The 23,393-nt window shown below is 33.8% G+C and overlaps 1 pseudogene; it reads left to right on the top strand.

Annotated features, from left to right (window-relative positions):
- Nucleotides 1-183: 183 nt before the first annotated feature.
- LOC131628599 (large ribosomal subunit protein eL33w-like) lies at nt 184-524 on the top strand (annotated as a pseudogene).
- The last annotated feature ends 22,869 nt before the right edge of the window (nt 525-23,393 follow it).

Raw genomic sequence — 23,393 nt, 5'->3', positions numbered from 1 at the left:
CACAAATGTGATGTGATAATATTATAGCTACTTAAGCTTAGTGTCCATTTTGGAATGTGAACAAAACTCAAATATACTATATTCAATTACTTGAATAATTGATCATCAATCTGATAATTGGCTAAGTCTTCTAAAGTAAAAAATAATTAATCAAATTCATCCTAAATAATCTATCATAGCAAAATGGTGAAAGGAGGACAAGAAGAACATATTAGGCTTTTATGTCAGAGGTACAATACTTAAATAAAAGAGGTCTAAATCAAATCAATAACTAAGCATATCCTTTGTTCAGATTGAGATAGCAAACACTACAGATGTTACATGGTATGCTAGGAAACCAATGAGATACATTTAAAAGGTCAACATAAAGAAGGTTGAAAGCCACTATTAGTGCACTTGGGGCAAGGTTATTAGGCCTTATGGTAAAAGTGGAATATTAGGTATCAAGTTCAAGTCAAATCTACCATCAAAATCAATGGGAATCATGAGTTAGAGTATTTATATATTCAACCCGTGTTAATTAGATAGACAAGAAAAGTGTATCAAAATATGATGATACCATTTCTTCAAAAGACACATTTAAATATTTTTCATACAAAATTCTCCTATTGTTGCAGGTAGATTGACTCATGTAAGTTTTCATGTAAGAATGTGGTCTTCACTTCCATTTTCTCCAACTAAAGATTGTACTTATTAAAAATCACCACGAGTAATCTTATTGAACATTATTTTACTACAATTGAGAAAATATCGGTGTATGCAATTTCTCCAACTTGAGTAAAACTCTTATCGCAAATGTTGCCCTACACCTTGGTTCTTCAATTTTCAGAGTTCTTTCATTCTTTTTGAAAATTCACTTGCATCTAGCCACTCTTTAAGTGTTTCTTAGGTATATCTACAAGTTCTCATGTCTAATTCTTCTTCAACGAGTTTATTTTCTTCTTCACTCCTTTTAATAATTTTTGACTTTCATTCCTCTTATCTGCTTCCATGAAAGTCTTTGGTTCAGAGTCTTGCATCTCTTCAACTTCACTTAGAACATAACTAATCAGATTAGTATCATCGTAATATTGTGGTGCAACATTTTCCCTCATCTTTCTACCTTTTTTCTAGTGATAGTCACGAGCCATCGATGTTTGTCTCCTTTTAAAATTTGACCGTGAAAGACTAACCGCTTTTTCATCCTTCATTTCACTAGTGAAAATGATCCACCTAAAAGTGAATTTTCTCTATCCCTTTTTCTATGTCTTTATTTTTTAGATCCTTGCACATCATACATATCCAGGTCACATCAAAATTCACATCCCTTTAATTGAGAATCTTGATCCTCTATTTGCTATCTTCCATACCTTATTTCCTTTCACATCTTATGGTTATCTAATAAAGACACATTTTAGAGCCATAACATCAAACATGTCTTTTCTTGATATGCACAAAAGCCAATGCTCCAAAAATCTTCAAATTAGATTAGTCAGTTGATTTCCCCACTTCAAGTCTCCGCATGTGTCTTGAGATCTTTTCCTTTTGACATACATATATTGATCAAGCAAATTGCACTACACACAACTTCTCCCTATAAATTCTTAAGCATCTCAACTTCTAAAATCATATATCTAAAAAGTTTTAAAATGTTCATATTCATGTGCTCAAAGAGACCATTTAGATGTGATGTTACTGTCATGGTCCTATGTTGCTTAATTTATCGTTTCTACAAAACTCATAATTTCTAGAAAACAAACTCCACTCCTTAAACTTCAATTTAAACCCCATTTGAATTTATATAAGAGTATGTCATTCTTTCAACATCTAAAATTGGTCACTTTTAAGTTTTAAAATGTAAACTCACACTCTTCTCAAGAAATCCTTAATCATAGTGAGAAGATAGGAACCCCCCTAATGAGTAAATACTTTAGATAAACCCTAAAGATTCGAATTAACATACTCAAAGGTGTTGGAACAACACTGTTTTGTATCATATCGTTAAGATTTTGATGATAAAAAATTATTTAAAGAACAATTAAATATACCAACTTATGTTCAAGTGTGTAAGACCATTGACTAAAAATTTGTGATACAAGTTCTAGCACTGAAGTTGAGCATTTAAAGAGAAGTTTGAAGATCAAAATATGAAGGATCGAACATAAGGAACTGAATCTAAAGACCCATACTCTGAAGACTCAGAATTTAAAGGAAGCTAACTTTTAAGGACTCAGACTCTAAGGAAGGTCAATCTTTGAAGATCCAGATTCTAAAGAAGGTCAACTTCTGAAGACTCAGACTCTGAAGAAGGTCAACCTCTGAAGATCCAGACTCTGAAGAATCAGACTGTGAAATTGGCAAAACGCAGGGATCAAGAAGACTATGAAAGGTCACTAATAAACTTAGAGGTCATTTTGTCTTCTTTTGAACTCGTGCAAACCAAAGCATAAGATCTGCAAAGACAACATGAATGGAACAGATAATTCCTTTTGAAGCTAAGGATTTTCAAAAGTGTTTTTGTCAAGCATTAACCATTTGAAGAAACATCTCAACATCTCTGATCAAAGCTTCTCCAAGACCCATTTATGCAAGAAGTCTTCTCCAACATCTATTTTATGTTTCTCTATTTAAGGAGCTGAAAACTTAAAGAAAGAAATATAACTATTGACAAGTAATAATTGTTACTCTGTCAAATCAAAAGCACAAATTTAACTTAAAACTTCTTAACACTTGCTCAAAAAATATAAACAACAAATTTAATAGGAGGAAAACTTTATCCTCATAATTTAATTTAATTTAAATATTTTATAAATCATCAATTATCATTATCATATTGATTATATTCAATTTTTCCACAATAGATTTTGACTATATCATTCAAAATGAATATTATTGTGGTTTCAAACAAAAATTATATACTAACAACTTTATCCACATCTCCACCGTCATTTCTTGAATTTTTTTTTTTGAATAACCAATTTTTTTAAAAAAATTTCAAAAATAACAAGTATTTCAAAATAATTGTCAAAATAGCAACTTTTTTTTTTTAAAAAAAAACACGTTGTCGTCAGGGGGGGTGGCGACAACACTTAAAGCCCAATGATGTCGCCAGGCCCATTGGCGCCTATGTACAAATACTGAGTGTTGTCGCCACCCCCTGGCGACAACACCTCCCCTATTTTTTTTCTTCAATTTTTTTGTATTATTTTTTTTACCTGCATGCAGTGGTCCCGGTCGCCTCCTTGGGTGGCGACAACACTTAATGGTGTGCAAATTTTTGCCTATATATAGCATCCTATCATGCAATCAAGAATCATTATTTTCTCCTTCAATTTTTCCATTTTCACTTCACATTATTGATCATGTCTCGCATAAGGCCGGACCCATGGCAACGAACATCATCCAGCCATCCTGTGCCGGCACCAGAATACAAAAGATGTTATGGGCATGTTATTTATTCTCCGGTCAAACCCCCTATGGCGGTTACGTTTTGGAACATCCGCGACTTCAACAACCTGAAGCGGACTCTGATGTCACAATTAGAAAGGGAGTACAATCCCGATGAAGTATTAAAAAGGATTTAGAGGCTTAGAACAAGGGTGTCGCTTATGACCGGAGAGACGACCCGTTGGTGGGTTGATGTGAAAATCGACCTTGATGCACCAAAGTGACCGTGTGAAGCTCCAATTCGGCATGCATCAAGGTATCCCTGACCCCCTGAGAGTTTGGAACCTTGGCATCTGCAAAAGGTCAGCCAACAGTGGTACGTAAAAATTGGAAGATGTTCGCTAAAGAGCACCGTAAAATATGGGCTCGTCGTTCCACCATTGTCCTACAATTTCCTATAGCGTCGGCCGAAATGAAACCAACGTGTGAATATGTCGACTGGTACATAACGGTCATAAATCCTGAAATGTTTGTGTCTGACCCTTTCTATTTGGCGGACCCGCGAGCACAACAACCATATTTCTAACAACAACAACAACAACCACATATTTTCCAACAACAACAACAACAACAAAATTTCCAACAACAACAACCGCCACCATATTTCCCACATCAACAACCACCACCAAATTTCCAACAACAAAATTACCCACAACAACAACCACCCAATTATCAACAACAACCAATAAACCAACAAGCACCTACTTACCAACAACAACAACAATAATTTCAACAATACCACCACCAACAACCATTTCAAACTCAACCACAAACTCAACGCTTCTAAGAAATCAATATGGCGGGCTCTTCCAGATCACCACCACTTACCCCCGACATAGGCATACGCAAGAAGAATACCCGCCATACAACTCATTCGATTAACAAACATCACAATACCCCAACCAACCATTGAACTTCAATACACCACCACAACCAATGTATTTTAACCAACTCGAATCCACCACCAACTTCCAAGGACCAAACTTCGAGGCTGCACCCACTAGGAGAAATTTCAACCCACCAAGACAAAGCTTTGAAGGCGTCGCATGCACCCGCCTTTCCTATAGCGAGAATTCTAGAGGTCAAGGACGGCTCATAGATTTTGTAGACCCGGAATGCATTGAGGGGCCGTCAACTCAAACACAAGAGGAACCAAATAGAGGGGGGCGCCGCAGGAATAGGGGAGCACTCCCAACTCGTGATCCTTCTACACGAGTTATTAGACAACCTGAGTGCGGATCGTACCATGGTCCACGCGGTCAATACAAATTTTATTATTACCATTAATGTATGTTGTACTTTTTTTAGTTTTAATGTAAGTTTTTTAATTTTAATGTACTATTTTTATTATGATTAATGGTTAATGTATTTGGTACTTATTTATTTATTTATATTATTTTTCCAAACTAAAAAAATAGTTTAAAATAATAGGTAAAATAAATTATACAAAAAAATTGAAAAAAAAAAGAAATAGGGGAGGTGTTGTTGCCAGGGGGTGGCGACAACACCTGTTTTTTGCATGCATTCGCCAGGCCCATTGGCGACTTCAATATAATTTAAGTGTTATCGCCACCCCCCTAGCGACAACGTATTTTTTTAAAAAAAAGTTGCTATTTTGGTAATTATTTTAAAATACTTATTATTTCTGAAATTATTTTAAAAAAATTGGTTATTCAAAAAAAAAATCTCATTTCTTACCTTATAATCTATCATATATGTTGTGCACTTAAAAAATTGTACCTTTTTTTTTTTGCAGACACTTGTTGAGTAAATTGTCAAAAAATGGAATAAATAACAATGTGAACCAAACTTTTTTTTTCAATAAGCAATGATATAAGATATCGCAATAGGGGTGCAACCCTTACAACGAAAACTCTATAAAGAGTCGAAGCAATTTAAAGGTAACTTGTAGCAATCATAGAAACTAGTTCTAGGAGAAAAGCTACTACTACTTAACCATCTCCAAGAAAAAAACAAGATGTTGGATATAACGACATCAAAACTAAAAGTAGCATTGTCAAAAACAGTAGCATTCCTCATTAGTCAAATGCACCAAATTAGAGAAATCCATATTGAGTTAAGAAGAACTCTAGTGTTGGCTTTCCTCACCTTTTCTTGAATGCAACCAAAACTTTTGAACTCTTCCATGTTCAACTCGAAGTCATTCCCCAACCAAGAATAGATTCTTTCCCACACCGCTTTCGTAACTTGACATTGAAAGAAAAGATGGTCCAAAGTTTCCGGATGGTGAGAACAAAATAAGCAATCAAGAGAATTGAGATTAGGAACTCCTCTATTTGCCAAAAGATCCTTTAGAGGGAGTCTATTGATGAAAAAACTCCAAGAAAAAATTTGAACCTTTTTCGGAATGATAGCTTTCCAAATGACTTCCAACAATTTGATGTTGTTGATTGGCCAAGCTATGTCTTTAGCATTGGACACTAAATGGGACACACTAGCAACCGAGAACACACCGGTAGGATTTATTCGATAAATAAAAATCCAACCAAAAACAAATTTAGGTTCATTGTTTTAACACTTTGACTTAGAATGATTTGAACTAAAATAATATTATTTTAAATGACAAATTATTAGTAGATAGTATTATTTTTAATCATCTAATAAGTTGACTTAAAATAAATTATTAAATAAACCACTTTGATACATCGTCTAACACTCAACATTTTTAAAGACAATGTGTCAAGTATAATGCATGGTAAATTAAAAGAAGCATGATCACTATGTTTGGTCTACAAACTGCAATAAATTTTTTTTCCTGGGATATTAATTAATCAATATAGGGTCAATATCACAACAAACAAAACTGCATAATCTGTTTTTTTGTTTTGTTTATAACTGCCAAGTGTCAACTGGTCTTGCTTGTGGGAAACCATTTCAAAGAGATTTCATATTTTGGAGTTTGATAGAGACTTAGCATTCTGCATCAGCAGAAAAAGATCATTGGCTTCCTATGACTTTAATTTCTGGTGCTTCTGCAAACCATTTTGTTAGACTTTTGCTTTTGTACTTGGCTCTATTCTTATATAGTTTATGATTATTACTATATAACATGTTTAGGACCACACTTTTTTTTTTTTTTGAAATTCTTTATCTTTTTTCAGTTTATGACTTAATAATAATAATAATAAACCATGTTGCTGTGCTGACACAAGCAATTGAAGTTGTTACCATTTTTACAAATGATTGTTAATAACAAAGCTCAGAGAAATGTTTGCATTGTGCCATACAAAGTCACAAAGTAGGCAGAGATTTGATAAGTGATACTAATAATATGCCAAAAGTTTTTTCATGCTGTTTAACAATCATGTGAAATCATGACAGGGCTATTTAGCAGTTTCTTCAAAATAAATTAGAAATTTTTGCTTCTTTTGTTCTCTCTTTTTGAAATTTTAATTATGTTATGTTAGGAATTAGAAATGAAGGATGAAGTGGTGAGGTTGCATCTCACTGCGGGTAGAGCAGTACTTCTGAAATGAAGAAGAAAGGTGGATCTATAAAGTTAACAATTAAACGCTCGAGTCAGTGAGAGAAACCATTAGTAATGTGATGTGTGAGTGAGAATCAATTTGAATAACTGAAATGATACGTTATCCCCCTTTTTTACCAAAAGAGGTTGAAATTGTTTGTGTGTGATGCAACGTGCTGTGCGAATTGTCGGTCTGATTCAATCAAATGGTGATGGATGTGTTGAAGGGCGAAAATGTCTGGTTCCGACTAAGTGATGTATACCTATTATCTGTCCCTTTTAACTTGAGGTTCACTATTGGACATTTTCCTATGGACTTTGTGAGCGACCCAAAACTATTGCCCCCAAGCCATTATTCCTATTCTATAGAATGAGGGCTTTGCCATATACATCTTAGACCGACCGTTAACAAAAATAAGTGAAGAGCTTTGATGAGATGCCACTAAATTTGGGAACAAGTGCATTAATTTTTTTTCTCTTGATAAAAAATGTGTCAAAAAAAAATCTTGACGCGTGTTCTTATATTTGACGATAGTGATACAATCTCAGCTTTGGGATACTCGAGAACTATGAATAGCTCACGAGGAGATATTGACTTTTGGTGGTGTGATTCACAATTCTCAACGTGGTAGATCACACGACTAAGTGTTGTTTAAATGCAATTATGAAGTCAACGGACTATTAATCCTCTCTTTTTTCGTTGCTTGTGGGTTTGATAAATTCTTCTTCTTTCTCGTTTGTGATTTCCTCCATTGCTACCGTTGTATTCATCTCTAACTTATTTGCGACCTTCCTTTCAGCATGTGAATCCTCAAAATTTTCTCTATTAAGGTACCTTCTAAATCTCCCTTTCTTTCAATCTTGCTTTATTTACTAGGGTTTCTAGAGAAGAGGGCAATGAGACTTGTTAGAGGAAACTGTTGTTGATGGTAAATTATTTCGCGTGTATTTTAGCAAGAACACTAAGCTTTAAACTTGCCTTGCATTGCTATTTTATTCACTTATTTCATGTGTTAAAAGAATTTCTTACAATGGAGGATCTCTAACCTTAAGTTTGGAAGGCAACAGAGAACAACTCATCGGTGTGGGTGGACAAAAAGACACTGGATACCGTATTTTTCTCTGCAAATGAGGATGGTTTAGACCATGCCTTCATGACGGTGGAACCTTCTGAAAAATGGGGTGATTCCTCTTGAAGAAGACAAAAGAATATTAATAAATAAGACAGGTGCACTAGTCCCTTTCACGAATGCTTATTTTGGATAGGTTTCTGATTTCCCTTCAATGATTTTATGGTTGACATCTTTAATAATTTATTAATCTCCTCTTCACAATTATATTTAGTGAGTTGAACCTACATCAAAATCAGCCAATATTGGTGCGAATATAAGAAGGGTATGTTGACCACGAAGCTCATCTTACATTTCTTTAAAGTCTAACGCAAGTACTGATTTTTGCAATATTTAGAAACAGTGGACTAAAAAATCCGCTTCACCATAAAATTTCAAAAGTTTTTGCATTTTTGAAGATCTTCTGTACCAAATTGGCTCTCGATCCTAACAGATGAATTGGAGAGGATGTCAAGGAGATTCACATGCCCAAAGAACCACTCGAAAATGTTGGACTATGAAAAATTTATGCACTTTTAAACTCGAACTGTGAAATATGGACTTTCGGGTCGAACTATTTTGAATAAACTGGAACGCTTGATTTTTCTTGCAATCTGAGGCATGTTAGAATACATGAGATTTTGGCATGATAAGGAATCGATGGATCACTGGTTAAATAGCCTATAGAAACACGTCGAGCGCATTTCAACTCCGGAATCCTGAGTTCACGCTTCTCTGTTTGAAGAAACAACATAATCAAACTTTACTGTTATAAACCCTTTGGCCACTGAAAGCCTTGACGTTTCTTGAATTGATCAAAAGAACAAGGATAATGGATCCTCCTTACATTGATTGGCGAAGCAACCATCTTCTATAGCTTGACGAAGCCACTGAGCACCAACGTACATTGATCCCATCTTAATGTATGAATGCATATGATAATGAAACACAACCTAATTAATGTTAAAAGAAGAGGGTAAATTTTGGGGTGCAAGACTTATGTGTAGACTTCTGTGCATCAATAGCTTCTGCATCAAGTGGTGTAACTTCATTGTTGACCACTTCAAGAACATCTTGATATCTAAACAACACCTTCATTTGTTTGCATTATTTATCATAGTTCTTCGAATCAAGGGTTGGAAGATTGATTGGAACACGATCATTAGAGACGATAGTGATCTTTGCAAAAGATTAGGATCAGAACCAATGCTCTTGATGCCAAATGTTTGAACAAGCACAAAGCTTGTAGGTGAATCAATTGAGAAAAAAGTAAATTTGAGAAGATGAAGTTAATTGAGATATAAGATATTAAATGAGAGAGAGTAATTGAGGAGAATATTCACAAATGGCATTAGTTTCAAACATGTTACATGAAGGAGTATTTATATCGATTTTCTAAAAGGGGCTAATAGATTTCCCCAACTAATAAACAAACAGAAAAACTAAACAATTTTCAAGAAATCAATTTCCCCAAACTGGATAATTGATTTACACTTCGACAGTTTATTTTTTTAGACTTTCAAAAATACTTTCCAAATAAGCTACTTTCAATAAAATGATTTCAAAAACTTTCATAATGCATTTGAGTTATCAAACAACTTCCAATAAAACTTACTAGCAATTACCCTTTTCTTCACATGAATGAGAATCTTTTGGTTTGCTCACACATTGACTCTTGTCTATCAAGATTATTCTATTTTCGTTTGCAAAATAGAGAAAGTTGACTTTTACAATATTTTCTCGAACAAGTTGTCGTAGAGTACTCTAAAAGGGTATTTTCACAGTTGTAACAAAGTATGGACTAAATGTATTATTTCACAACAACATAATCTTTACTTAGGATGTGTTGTACAAAAGTATTGATCTAAGTTTAGTTATTGATTAATATAGTAAGTATGTATTTTCACTAATTCATTTCCTTTTATTCTACTTCCTTTGCAATCTTTAAACTTTTTAGTGTTGCTATATATTGTCTTATCCTCTCTTTCTCATTAATGTCTTTGGTGAATATTAAACTTGCAGATGCTTCGACTTACCAAAATGTGCTATACTTATACCCTCTATTAAGAGTGGGTTCAGTTTGTAGCCACAACTAATTTCTATGGAGGCTGGGTTTGGCTTGGCTTTCTATATAGTCTTCTCCAAACAATATTAGAAATTTATATCTACATAGTCAATGAAAATGAGGTGAGATAATGTGTATATTATTTTTCACAACAGTTATATTGACACGTGTAGTTAAAAATCAATATCTCACAACAGTTATATTGACACGTGTAGTTAAAAATCAATATCTCGCACACAATGAGCATGTACTTTATTTATCTATACCTATCTATAAAGATGATAGGAGAAAATAGACTGACCTATTTTACTTCAAAAAAATACTCTTTAACTACTATATTTTTGTAAAAAAAAAACTTTTATATTTAATAAAAAATTATATCAAAGTAACTATTTACCCACTAGAAAGAGAATAACTGAATCATATCTTAATAATAACTACTCTTTATAATTATCATTCTGGAACCATTTTTCTTAAAAGCAACAATTTACTAAGGCATGGTGAAATTAAAAGAAGTTATAAATGAGAGGTGAGTTAAAGGTTGAGCGGTTACTGTAATATTCTATGCCAATTTATGAATGAATGACATTTGAGACATAAAAAATCTTCTATTCATATTTGTTTTCACTCTCTCAATTTCTTATCTCCATGTATTCTTTTATCTCATGTTCCTTCCTATTTATCTGTTATTTTTTATTTTCATTGATAGTATGGAGGTTTGGAGAAATATAAAAGTCATGGATAGACATTAAAGTAATGTATTGTTGAACCACAATATCAATTAATTAACAACCAGTAGGATAAAATGATTTTCATATTGCTATTTGAAAAACTTATATTTTCTCCTATTTTTTTTATTGTAGAATGACCATAAAATCAAAATGCGAATAAACAAGCAAGATGATGGCTTTAACATTACTGAGTTTTAACATGCTAGCAAATCTTTCAAGATAAATTATCTGCTTTTTAATATCATTATAAAATTTTGAACGAAACTATTAATTTAGTGCATACTAATGGTAATTGATTCATTTGGCATAGTATAATTATATACTTTGAGAATAGTCTTCTAATCCAATTTATTATGGGTTCTACTGTTCTTTTGCTAATTTGTAATTAAAATATATCAACTATTTTTATATTTTTGTTATATTTTATATTTTATTATTTTAATTTGATAGAAAAGATAGAGTCCCGATAAAATTTTTAATGAGAAAACCCATTTCACATTTAATAAATATTGACTTGAAAGAAGGATCAGTTGATGTGATTTCAATTTCTAACTTACGATAAAATAAGCAGTTGCCCTATATTAAAAAAAAAAAAGAAGTAAATCACTACAAAAAAAAAGCCTTCTTGTGACACTCAGTTTTAGTGACACCTTAATATTTGTCACTAAATGTTACTTTTACCTACAGTAATTTTTGTTCATCATATTTTCCCATACTTTTACCTACAGTAGCATTTGTCCGTCACATTTTCCCATACTTTTACCTACAGTAGCATTTGTCCGTCACATTTTCCCATACTTTTACCTACAGTAGCATTTGTCCGTCACATTTTCCCATTTAATAAAATAGGATATGATTCAACAAATTAATTAACAAATATTTTATTAAAAAAATTAATATTTTCAAAAAATAAAAAATAATATTTTTTGATATATTTTAAACAAAATATTAATCTTAAAAAAAAACTTTATGACTCAAAAAATAAATTAATAATTTTTTATTAAAAAATTATTATTTACAAAAAATAAATATATTATACTTTAATAATATTATTTTTTAATTTTATCACCTATCAAATTTGTATACCATAAACTTACTAAAAAATCATTTTCAAAAATAAAAAAAATTTGAGAAAAGTTTTTGTGTGTTTTTGGATTCTCTCGTTCTCACAATTCTATTTTCATTTCAACGTAAACCAGCCGCCACAGCTCTCGTTCGTCGGAAAGATTCATCAATCAAATCGACTGGAATCAACCAGCCGCCGCAGCTCCGGCCACCGCCATTCATTCTTCTTCAGGTTTCTTCTTCGTCGACTTTTCCTTTACACCACTAGATCTGAGTGACGTAGATTAGGTTTGATTTCGTTTTTGTTTTGTCAGATCCAGTATATTATCTTAGAAACTCGCCGGAAACTACTATAGTATAGTCGCGCATCCAGCGTCGCCGGATCTCGACCGTTCGATTCACATCACACCATCGTTCTCCTCCGCTTGCGCCACCGGAGGTAACCTTTTCTTTCATTCTTCCGTGTTTATTCCTTTGTTGCTTTTGATTTTGTATATGTTATAAAGGTTTGCAGTGATTGGCTTTTTTGTTTTACACTCAATCTGAACTAGTTTCTAGGGTTAGACACACTCTGTTTCTCACTAATCTGAACTAGTTTTTAGGCTTACACACTCTGTCTTTCACTAATTTGATTTTGTATATGTTATAAAGCTTTGCAATAATTGGAAAATGATTAGAGAAATGTATAAAACACCTTGACTTTAGATAAAACCACGTGCTTTGTTGTGTGTGGTATGAAATTTTTGTAGAAACTTCAAGGAGATCTTGTTTACCGAGATGTATGGTGAATGGTCCTGAAAAAAGTAGCAAAGTCTATAAGTTTAGATTTTCGGGTTTCACGGGGAATAGCAGAGGTTTGTTTCCGCAATTGCTGATTTGCAGTATTTATCTGTTTAATTGCTTAATTAATATTGTGATTATTTGCAGGTTAACGAAGGGAAATATTCTCATGCTATATCCATTTTTGACCAGGTGCAGTGTTGTCTTCCCTAGTGATACTTGTGGCATGTTTCTTTAATGTAATTGTTATTGTATCCTCTTTTTATTGATCATCAAATATCAAACTGTGGACTTGTCTCCATCACACACTCAGATATTGAAAGAAGACTCTGCATTCAAGAGAGACGGCATTTGCATTCAAGAGAGAACTCCATTCTGCCATAGATGATTTTACCAAGGTAATTTACACAAAATATTGGAATGGTGCTGATAGATGTTTTTTCACCTCAATTGATAACTAGTTTCTGTGTTGTAAACCTTAGGCTATACAATTCAATCCATCAGCTGGTGAGGCATTAGAGTTTGAATCCAACACAGCAGACATTTTACACGAGAGAGGTATCTTTCTAACACTGAGTGTTTTCATCTTGTTTTTTCAATAAGTGATTGATGCATGCATGTATCTTGTAGCAACTCTTTAAAGTCTAGACAGAGCTTTCACTGGTTTTATGTGAAATGAGTTTGTATTATTTATTATTGATATTATCCTGCACATAGTTAATTTCTAATTTAGTGAGTTTATTCTAAATAATTGTGATGATAACATTGAACTGATTATTTTTTATAATGAGTAACTCGTCATATGCATGATGCATCTAGTCTAATGTATGTTTTTCATTAACATTCAATACAGGAATTGTGAATTTTAAGTTTAAAGAGTTCAATAGACGTACGTGCTGAGGCACTGATAATAACTCAGATATTGAAAGAAGACTCTGCATATCCTAAGACTCTTTAAACCATAACTGCTGATAAGTTAGAGATTAAATATTTGTTTGACCCGACTGTTTCTTGCTGCTGAGTTTTCATTTGTATTGTTGATATGCTGATAGACGTACATGCTGTTATAAAATAAAATTTAGAACTAGAATATAGAATCTGCTGAAACCATTCAGGAAGTAAATAAAAAGGTTGAGGCTACTCTTAGGTACTTTGGAGTTGTCATGGAGGGAAAACATTAATTGCTTGTTGTTTTTCACTACATTAACTGAATTAGATCTTATTAGGAGAATGGTTTCAGCCTAGTAAATTTTGGCTGGTTGTAGAGTATGTACTTAAATTGGATTATGGCATAGTGTTTTTGCAGGATTACGGCATCGACTTTGATGGTGATGATCAGTCACTCGAGCTGTTTAAGTGCAAATGTGGCAGTAGATTCTGCAGGAATATGAAGCGAACAAATAGTAAGTTTAATCTATCATTTGAGTCTATTGTGTGCTTAACTTTTTTTTTACTCTCAACATCCAGTAGGCTGTGCTTTCTTTCCTAACAGTATTATAGTATTATGATTATGATTACATTCAGTAGATACAGCCAGTTAGGAAAGAAATAGTATTATGATTATGAGTTTAGAAGTTGATATAATTATAGTGTTTTCTCTGCATAGTGTTAGACTCCAAGTCATGTGTACTAGGTGCCTAAACCATGCATTATCAATTTTCCAATGTTTTGAGAAATTGTGTCACTTCTTGGAGAATTAGGAATGGTATGCAATTTTAATATATCATATTCATTACTAATATGAACATGATAGTTTATGACTAGATCTCACACTGTGCTGTCAATTTCACAAAGTGAGTTCTAAGAAGTGATAGTATGTCATATAGAGGTTATTATACAAATAATAGCAACCATGCAATACATGTACAATCCCTATTCATTTCATGCTACATTTATAAGCCATTTACTTTTATTTTTTTCCATACAGAATTTCTATCAATATTGAACTGGCAGGATAGTTTATTTGACATCGAATGTATATGTAGTGTTTATGTTATGCTGTATTTGTAGAATAAGAGATTGGATATTTATGTAAGTGTGCAAGCTTCTATTATTTTTGTTTTTAGTGAAATTTATATCACAACAATAGGGAGTAGTTTTGATCTAATAAGTTTTAATTTTTTTAATGGCAGGATAGTTTTTGATTCTGGTTCTTGCACTATTGTTCTTGTGGTCCAATGCTCATACATTTATTCACAAGTAAGATTCTGTTGAACCTGTTGATTTATTAATTTGAGGCACACTTGTGGATGTTAGATTAAGCTCTTATCTAATCATTTGCATTGGATGTTATTTTCATCTTGAAAAACGACTCACTTTGTAGAGGAAGTGGTAGCATTAGGAGAAAGTGTGGGCTATCATCTCATAATTGTTGGGATGGGTCGGTTTCCATCGAATATGGTGACGAGATTAGCAGAGAGGACAGCAGAGCATCCAAAGTTAGGTCCCATTGGAGACATTCTTACTTCTTCAACAAGAGGTCATAGGATGGTGTCATCGGTATTGATTATACAGCAGCATGATGTGACAATATCTGAGGATGCGCCAATCTACAAGAGCCTCACTAATGACTAGGAAGAACACTTGGTTGTCAAGCATTTCTCTGTATTGTAAAATTTTAAGGATATAATATTTTTGAAGTTGTATTGTAAAATTTTAAATATATAATTTTTTTATGTAGTTCTAATTTTCATAATATGAATTTTAGTTATTTAGTTTTACATTGGTTGAAAATGAGTTGTAAAGTATTTTTAAGAAATAATTTTATTATTATAATAATACTATTAAAAAATATTTAAAATTTATTGTATTTTAAAAATCAAAATTATATATATAAAATAAATTTTTTTAAAAAATATTATTTAAATAAGTTTTAGTGACACATATAAAACCGTAGGTATAAATTTACCACTCATAAACTCAGATAACATATAGTGACAGTAATAATAGTTGTAGGTAAACGTTTGTCTGTAGCTAAAAGTTATAGTGACATTCACTTTAGCGTCACACTACGCCCCCTTATAATTGACGCTAAAGGGGAGTGTCACTAAATGTTTTGAGGACTTTTACCTACAGTTTTTTGATTTTTAGTGACTTATAATGAGTGTCACGAAAAGTCAATTTTCTTGTAGTGAATGCTACATGATAAGGTTAGGAAAATTTTCTACCAGACATAGAAGAGAAAGTGAAGGAAAGACATAGAAGAGAAAGTGAAGGAAAGTCTACATTGAAAAATATCTATAATTACAAACATTTTGAAAATTAATCTATTGATAATTTATAACAATTTACATTTTTTACTTTTTTTGTGCTATCATTGATTAACATTGAAAGAAAAGGAACTACTCTTTTCTCTATTTCAAATGTGGGTGTTTTTTTTTTCCAAGTTACATTTTTTTATGGTAAGAATTTAATACAATTTAAAATTATCTTTCAATATACTCTTAAGTAAGATTTAATATTGCAATACACAACCATAATTTAAATATCAGATCATATGATCAAATAGAAATATAAACTAAATACCTGTGGAGAACAACATCATCAATAGCACCTCTACATATGTTTGAATCACTAAGACAACTCTCAACAGTTGACAAACATTCATTAAAGAAGTTATTTGCCAAATATGATTTATAAGGAAATGAAATGATATGACAGTTTGTCCGTACTTTTTATATAGATTTTCTAATATTAGTGACACATGTTAAAATACATGTATATGATATGAGTCTATATAATCATATCCGTTATATATTAAAATATTATAAAATTTATCATACAAATAATTTAAATTAAAATCAAAATTATATAAAAAAATACTCGACACTTTTGTTGTTTTCTCTTTTGTTCAATTATTTTTGTATCCTATTTTATTGAGAGAGAGAGAGGGGTAGACATAGAGAGAGCCTTTTGCATTGTTAAATTGGCAGAGAGAGAGAGATAGATAGATAGATAGATAGATAGAGAGAGAGAGAGAGAGAGAGAGAGAGAGAGAGCGCCCTTGGCATTGTTAATTGGTCATGAGAATGAGTGTGTGTGAGAGAGAGAGAGAGAGAGAAATCGAAAGAGCCATTTGTATTGTTAAATTGGTCGTGTGTCTGTGTGTGAGAGAGAGGGGGAGTTGGAGAGGGAAAGTGAAAAGGAGATGTAGAGGGGAAGGGAGAGAGTGTGTGTGAGAGCGAGTGTTTGAGTGAGAGAGAGAGAGAGGGGGGAGAGTGGGAGAGAGAGGGGGGAAATAGACAGATAGTGGGAGAGAGATAGGGAGAGAGAGAGGGGGGGAAATAGACAGATAGTGGGAGAGAGATAGGGGAGAGGAGGGGGAGAGGGAGAGTGAGTGAGTGAGTTAGGGAGAGAGATGGAGGGAGAAGGAGGGATAGAGAGCCCTTTGCATTGTTAAATTAGTCGTGAGGATTTCTTTTTTAATTTTGATTACTGAGTCTACAGTAGTAGATTACTAAAACATATAAAAAGTTTAAATGTATGATCATTCTTCCACTTTTAATAATTGTAGCCAAATAATAATATTTTTAAAAGGATATATGTTAAAAACACCATAAAAGATAAACACGCGTTAGCGTAATAAAAAATGCGGACCGACGGACACGAGAGTTAAGTTAGTTTAGACAGATGTATCTTAGTTTAAACATATTTGATAATTAAAAATAAACATGTGTAATTAACTCCTCTTTAATACCTATTTATTTGTTTCATTTTCAGATGATGTTATTATACAATTCATTTTTTTTCATTTTTATCACAAAATTTATTTAATAAATATTTTAAATTAAAATCAAAATAAAATAAAAAATATATTTGTATTTTGACGCTGTGCACATTAAAAATGCGGACAAACGGGTACGGGAGTGCGGACAAACGGGTACGGGAGTGCCCGTTTCAACGCTACACTACTAGAAATACTCGAGTTATCTGCGGAATTTATTCCGCAGGTATACCTGCGGATTTTTCTGGGATTTTCCTAAATAAAAGTAGTTTCCTGCGGATTAAGTATTGGCAGCAAATTCCGCAGGAATACCTGCGGATTTTCCTGCGAAATATATATATTTTAAACAAAATATCTAACAAAAATATAAATTCCGCAGGTAATTTCGCAGGAAAATTACCTGCGGAATTTCCTGCGAATATCTATTTTAATAAAACCCAACTGTAACACAAAATCCGCAGGTAAATCCGCAGAAAATATTCCTGGGAATTTACCTGCGGATTTAACATATTTCAGTATAAAAATAATTATGAAGAGAAAATATTCCTGCGAATTTACCTGCGGATTTAACATATTTCAATATAACAATATTAAAAATAAATCCGCAGAATATATATTTCAATATTTTGTGTGTTCTAGGAGCTTGTGTGGTCTGTTTCTCATGCAAGTGAAGAGAGCACAGAGTACATTTATTTGACTATCATCAGACTCCAGGTACCCATTTATCCTAATTGTAGATCCTTAACATGATATCTTTTTCCACCGTTCATTCTAATTGTAGATCCTTAACATGATATCTTTTACCATTGTTTATCCAAATTGTAAGTCCTTAACATGAGTGTTAATCGAAGTTATTGGGTTTTCATAAGAAAGGAGTGAACTTTGAATTGGTTTTGGTTTTATTTTGATGTTCTAGAAAGACTAAACAGTAATCACACCTTTATTAAGAATCAAAACCCGCAATGTATATCTTCCATAGCGCCGCCATAGCTGATATTTGATAACACTGGTTGTAGGCTCTGTATATCCTAAGCTATCTGTGTCGTGCATTAAAATGGAGTCTTCTACTTACTTACAGTGTCTTTACCTCTGTAAAATTATCATAACTATTAACCAATATAACACTGTAAAATTATCTTCTTCTAAGTTCGGCCTCAAATGTTGATTCGAATGAGGAAAGATAATGAACTATAGCTGTTATTAACCTATTACTGGAAAAACAGCCTATTACTGAAAAGCAGAAGTTATGGTGGAGCTGATTTACACTAGTATAGTCTCTAACTAACTATAACCACCATAACTAACTTAGATATCTGGAATAATGTAATTCATATTTGGGAACATTTGATTTTAATGTCCTGTTTTGGATGGATGGAAATGGTATCGAGAGTCTGTTTGGCTTGCAATGACACAGTTGTTGTGCTGCATAGGCAGTTATGCAGTATCTATTACTTTTGTACAAGAACTGGCAGTGGCATGGGCCCTTTTGTCAATTTGATAAGTTATCCAATTACCTTCATAATAATAGTTTTTATCAAAGGAATACATTGTTATATAATTATGAACAACCCATTAATAACAAAAAAGTCTGAGTGAATAATCATTTGTCTTTGAATATGTGAGATACCCTCTGTATAATCTATATGCATCAAAATTACAATCGCATTCATGTATCCAAGTGTCTTTTATTAGCATTTTTGGTCTATGAATGTGTCTTTCATTAGTTTGTTTGGTCTTTGAACGTGTATTCTGTTAGTTTGTTTAGTCTTTGAAAGCCCCTTGAACCTCAAGAATGTTTTAATAGTTTCATATATTTAGAGACTGGTAAGTAAATTAGTAATAGTGTCTTACACATTTAAAGACCAAATAAATTGTTACTCTAAAAAAATCCCTTCATATATATGCATAAACTTGCACACCATCCCTTTCAGAGTTTGAGTTTGGACTTAACTCAATCCTAAAAGTTGGTTGGTTAAGGAATGTCTCACTTTATAATAATCACTATTTTAGCCATATCACTAGTCAATATGGGATCTCAAACATGACAGTTCTTGAATAGGTTTTGATATCATTACGTCCAAGACGGTGGGAATGAAAGTCAACAATACAGTTGAATGTGCTGATATCATTTTAAGTGTAGACTGAGTTTTATTGTATTGCTTAATTACAGCAAGTTATTATGAAAATGAAGATGATTAAACAATATCTGATCCACTTCAATTTGGATAATCTCTTTTATTCTTCTCTGCATCCTCTACAGACACATCAGTATTGTACTGCAGGTGAAGAGGATGTGAAATCTAAAGAGAGATGGGGAGGGTGGAAAAATATAAAATAATGAAATTTTGTCAAACATTTTAGAGTCTAATAACATGTTCATGATCAAAAATCATGTGTCCTCACCTAACAGCTTAAATTTTTATGAGATAGTTAAATAACATGTTCTTGATTAAACAATACGATATTTACTATTTTAAACCTATCTTATAGTTTAGGAATTAGTTTTTCATGAAACACAAGGATATGATAGATGAAAAGAACCTAAAACCATTGGTTTAGAAAGAAATAAAATGATTATGATTAGCACATCTTAGAGTTATGCCACGAAATCTCATTATAATTCACAGCTTCTTGTATTCTTTTCCATTTTTATGCACACCTCATTCAAGTTTATGTCATCAATGGCCTTACTTGTTCTAGCTTCGTAGTTTTAAATCCACAACTTTAACCAAAAAAAAAAGTCAAAACAGAATACAATCACTTTGGACTTGTTAGACAGTTTTGACATAACATAAATTGGAGAAGGTGGAGAATTAAGCAGAGCCTACTCTTGACTATAACTACTGAAGTATATAATACTTTTGCTTATAAAAAAAACGAAAATTTCTTTACCCACCTCCCTATGGGGGTCACCCCCAGCGAAAAACCAAAACTGCCCCTGCTTCGGAGATTCTCCGAAGTTATTTTTTTTTTGAATTTTCATACATTTCGGAAATGAATCTCCGAAAACACAAAAAAAGTGGTGTTTTCGGAGATGCATTTCCGAAGTCAAAAAAATTTAAAAACGTGAATATTTTCGGAAGTTCATTTCCGAAAATATTCCTGCATATACAAATTTCCCTCCTTCACTATTTCATCATTTTTCTCCAAAACTTCTCAAAACCCTCTCTAAAACCCAATCAATCTCCATCCATTTTTCGCCTTAAAATCAAGTTTCAAACCGTTGATCACGTTAAAGGGAGCATAGAAAGCTACAATTTCAGGTAAACATCACTCATTTCATCCCCTATTTCACTACATTGATTGAAGAAATTTCTGCTGAAAACTGATATCGTTCGGAAGTTCATTTCCAAAATATATTACCTAATAAATTTCGGAAATGAACTTCCGAAATATGCCCTGGCAGTTAAAAAAAAAACAGTTTTGGCCAATTTTGCTAATTTTTTCATTTGTTAGGTATGGTGCATCCGGACAACATTGTGCAAGACGATGGAGGCATAGTTCCGGAAATTGTCAACGTTAATAACGATCCGGTTATTGACGTTACTCCTATGATCGATGCGGTCGATGTTCGGCAACATTTTACAAATGATCGGAGCTTCGGTAGTCGCGAACAATTGATTGATTGGGTTCGGAAGGAAGCTAACAAACATGGATTTGGAATTGTTATTTTAAGGTCGGACAACGGAAATAGTAGGCGGAAAGCTTTCGTTGTTTTGAATTGCGAACGGGGTGGTAGTTATGTACAATCAAACCAGGTGCTAAAACACGAGGACACGGGATCGAGAAAGTGCGGGTGTCCGTTTAAGTTGCGTGCTACTCGGAGGGTTGATGATTTGTGGCGGTTAACCGTAATTTGTGGAATTCATAATCATGCCTTGGATGTCAAGTTACACGGGCATCCAATGGCGTGTCGTTTGTCCCGCGAAGAGAGGAATGTGATATCGGACCTAACGATAGTCAAAGTGGCGCCTCGCAACATACTTGCCGATTTGAAGTGTAAGAATCCGGATAGCGTTTCAAATATCAAGCAAGTTTACAATGAACGGCACAATCTCAAAGTATTGAATATGGGCCCTCGGTCGGAACTACAACAACTTTTGAAACTACTAGACGATAACAAATATGTTTCAAGCTTCCGAACCTCCGAGGATAAAGTTACGGTGCGTGATATTTTTTGGACTCATCCCGAAAGTATCAAATTATTCAACACATTTCCAACCGTTCTAGTCATGGATTTGACGTACAAGACAAACAAATATAGGCTTCCTCTTCTAGAGATCGTCGGTGTGACCTCGACGGACAAGACTTATTCGGTGGGGTTTGCTTTTTTGGAGTGTGAAAAAGAAGACAACTTTACGTGGGCCTTGGGAATTTGCAAGTCTTTGTTAGTTGATCAAGAGGTTATGCCAAACGTCATTGTCACCGATCGAGACAATGCTTTGATGAATGCGGTCGATACCGTCTTCCCGACATCTACCGCTTAACTTTGCCGGTATCACATAACTTGCAACGTGAGAAGCAAGTTGAAACCCGCGGTTGGGACAAAAGATAGGCCAGATGAAAACGGTAAAGTTGTCAAAGCCGGTGTTGTGGTTGATAGGATAATGGCGGCATGGAGGGAAATTTTGGATGCATACTCCGAAGAGGTGTATACCGAGAAATTGGTACACTTTAGGTCTTTGTATGGTTCCATTAAGACTTTTTGTCATTACGTCGAATCCACCATTCTTGACAAAGTTAGAGAAAAAGTCGTGTGCGCTTGGACAAATCGGGTTAGACATCTTGGTTGCACCACGACTAACCGAGTTGAATCCGCACATGCGGTCTTCAAGAGGTGGTTGGGTGATAGCAAGGGAGATTTGTGTTGGGGATGGGACACCGTGAACCAAATGCTTGAAAATCAACACAATGAAATTCAAACATCGTTCGGTCGGAGCAAGACGGTTATGGAACACCGGTATAAGGGCCAAATTCTATTCTCCCAATTGATTTACAACATATCTCGAACGAGTTTGAATTTTTTGTTTCATGAAGCTAAGCGGTCGGAGACCACGGGGACGGATATTTCTTTATGTGGGTGCACCATTAGAACTACATACGGCCTTCCGTGTGCTTGTATAATTTCAAAAAAGAAGAAGTTGAATTCACCAATACGCATGGATGAGGTAGCCGACCATTGGAAGAAACTTCGTTTTGATGATTTTGCCCCGCCGAAGGAAAATGACTCCAAAATCACCATCTCCGACGAGTTGGAAGTGATAATGGAGAAGTTTGCTAAAGCGGACGACACAACAAAAATGCACATAAAAGAACAATTGTGAAAGATCGCATTTCCGGAGACCACCAATTTGAAACCGCCATCTCAACCGGTTAAAACGAAAGGTGCACCGAAAAAGTCCAAAATTACACAAGATGACACGTCAACAAAACGATCTCCTTCCTACTTTGAACATGTTGATGCATCGTTTCCGGAAATTCATGAGACACCGAAGTCTAAGTGTAGTGGTAACAAAGGAGCCCGTATTTCGAAGCCACCTCGCACACCGCCGATCAAAAAATCACCAATTGTCTACATTGATGAGATGCCACTTTTTATGCACAAATATATCGATAACATCGTTGATGTTGGAGGCGACGGCAATTGTGGATATCGGGCCGTTGCGGGTTTGCTCGGTAAAGGGGAAAATAATCACACTTTAGTCCGACGGGAACTCATTGCGGAGTTGACTTCGTATCGGGACATCTACGGCCGACTATATGAAAATCAAGAAAAGTTTGCGAAAATTCATGATGCACTTGTTCCATCACTTACCGGTATCGCTCCGGTTTCAAAGTGGATGTCATTCCCCGAGATGGGTCATCTAATAGCAAGTGCATATGATATGGTGTGCGTCGATTTGACGAGGTTTGGACTAAGTGAGACTTTCTTTCCACTTCATAGTCGACCGCCGTTGGACGCGTCGGGCCGCATCATATGCATCGGGTATCTACGATCGCGGCACTT

Source organism: Vicia villosa, unplaced genomic scaffold (assembly GCF_029867415.1).
Source record: "Vicia villosa cultivar HV-30 ecotype Madison, WI unplaced genomic scaffold, Vvil1.0 ctg.000467F_1_1, whole genome shotgun sequence".
Lineage (NCBI taxonomy): Eukaryota > Viridiplantae > Streptophyta > Magnoliopsida > Fabales > Fabaceae > Vicia > Vicia villosa.
This window is presented reverse-complemented; position numbering and strand designations above follow the sequence as displayed.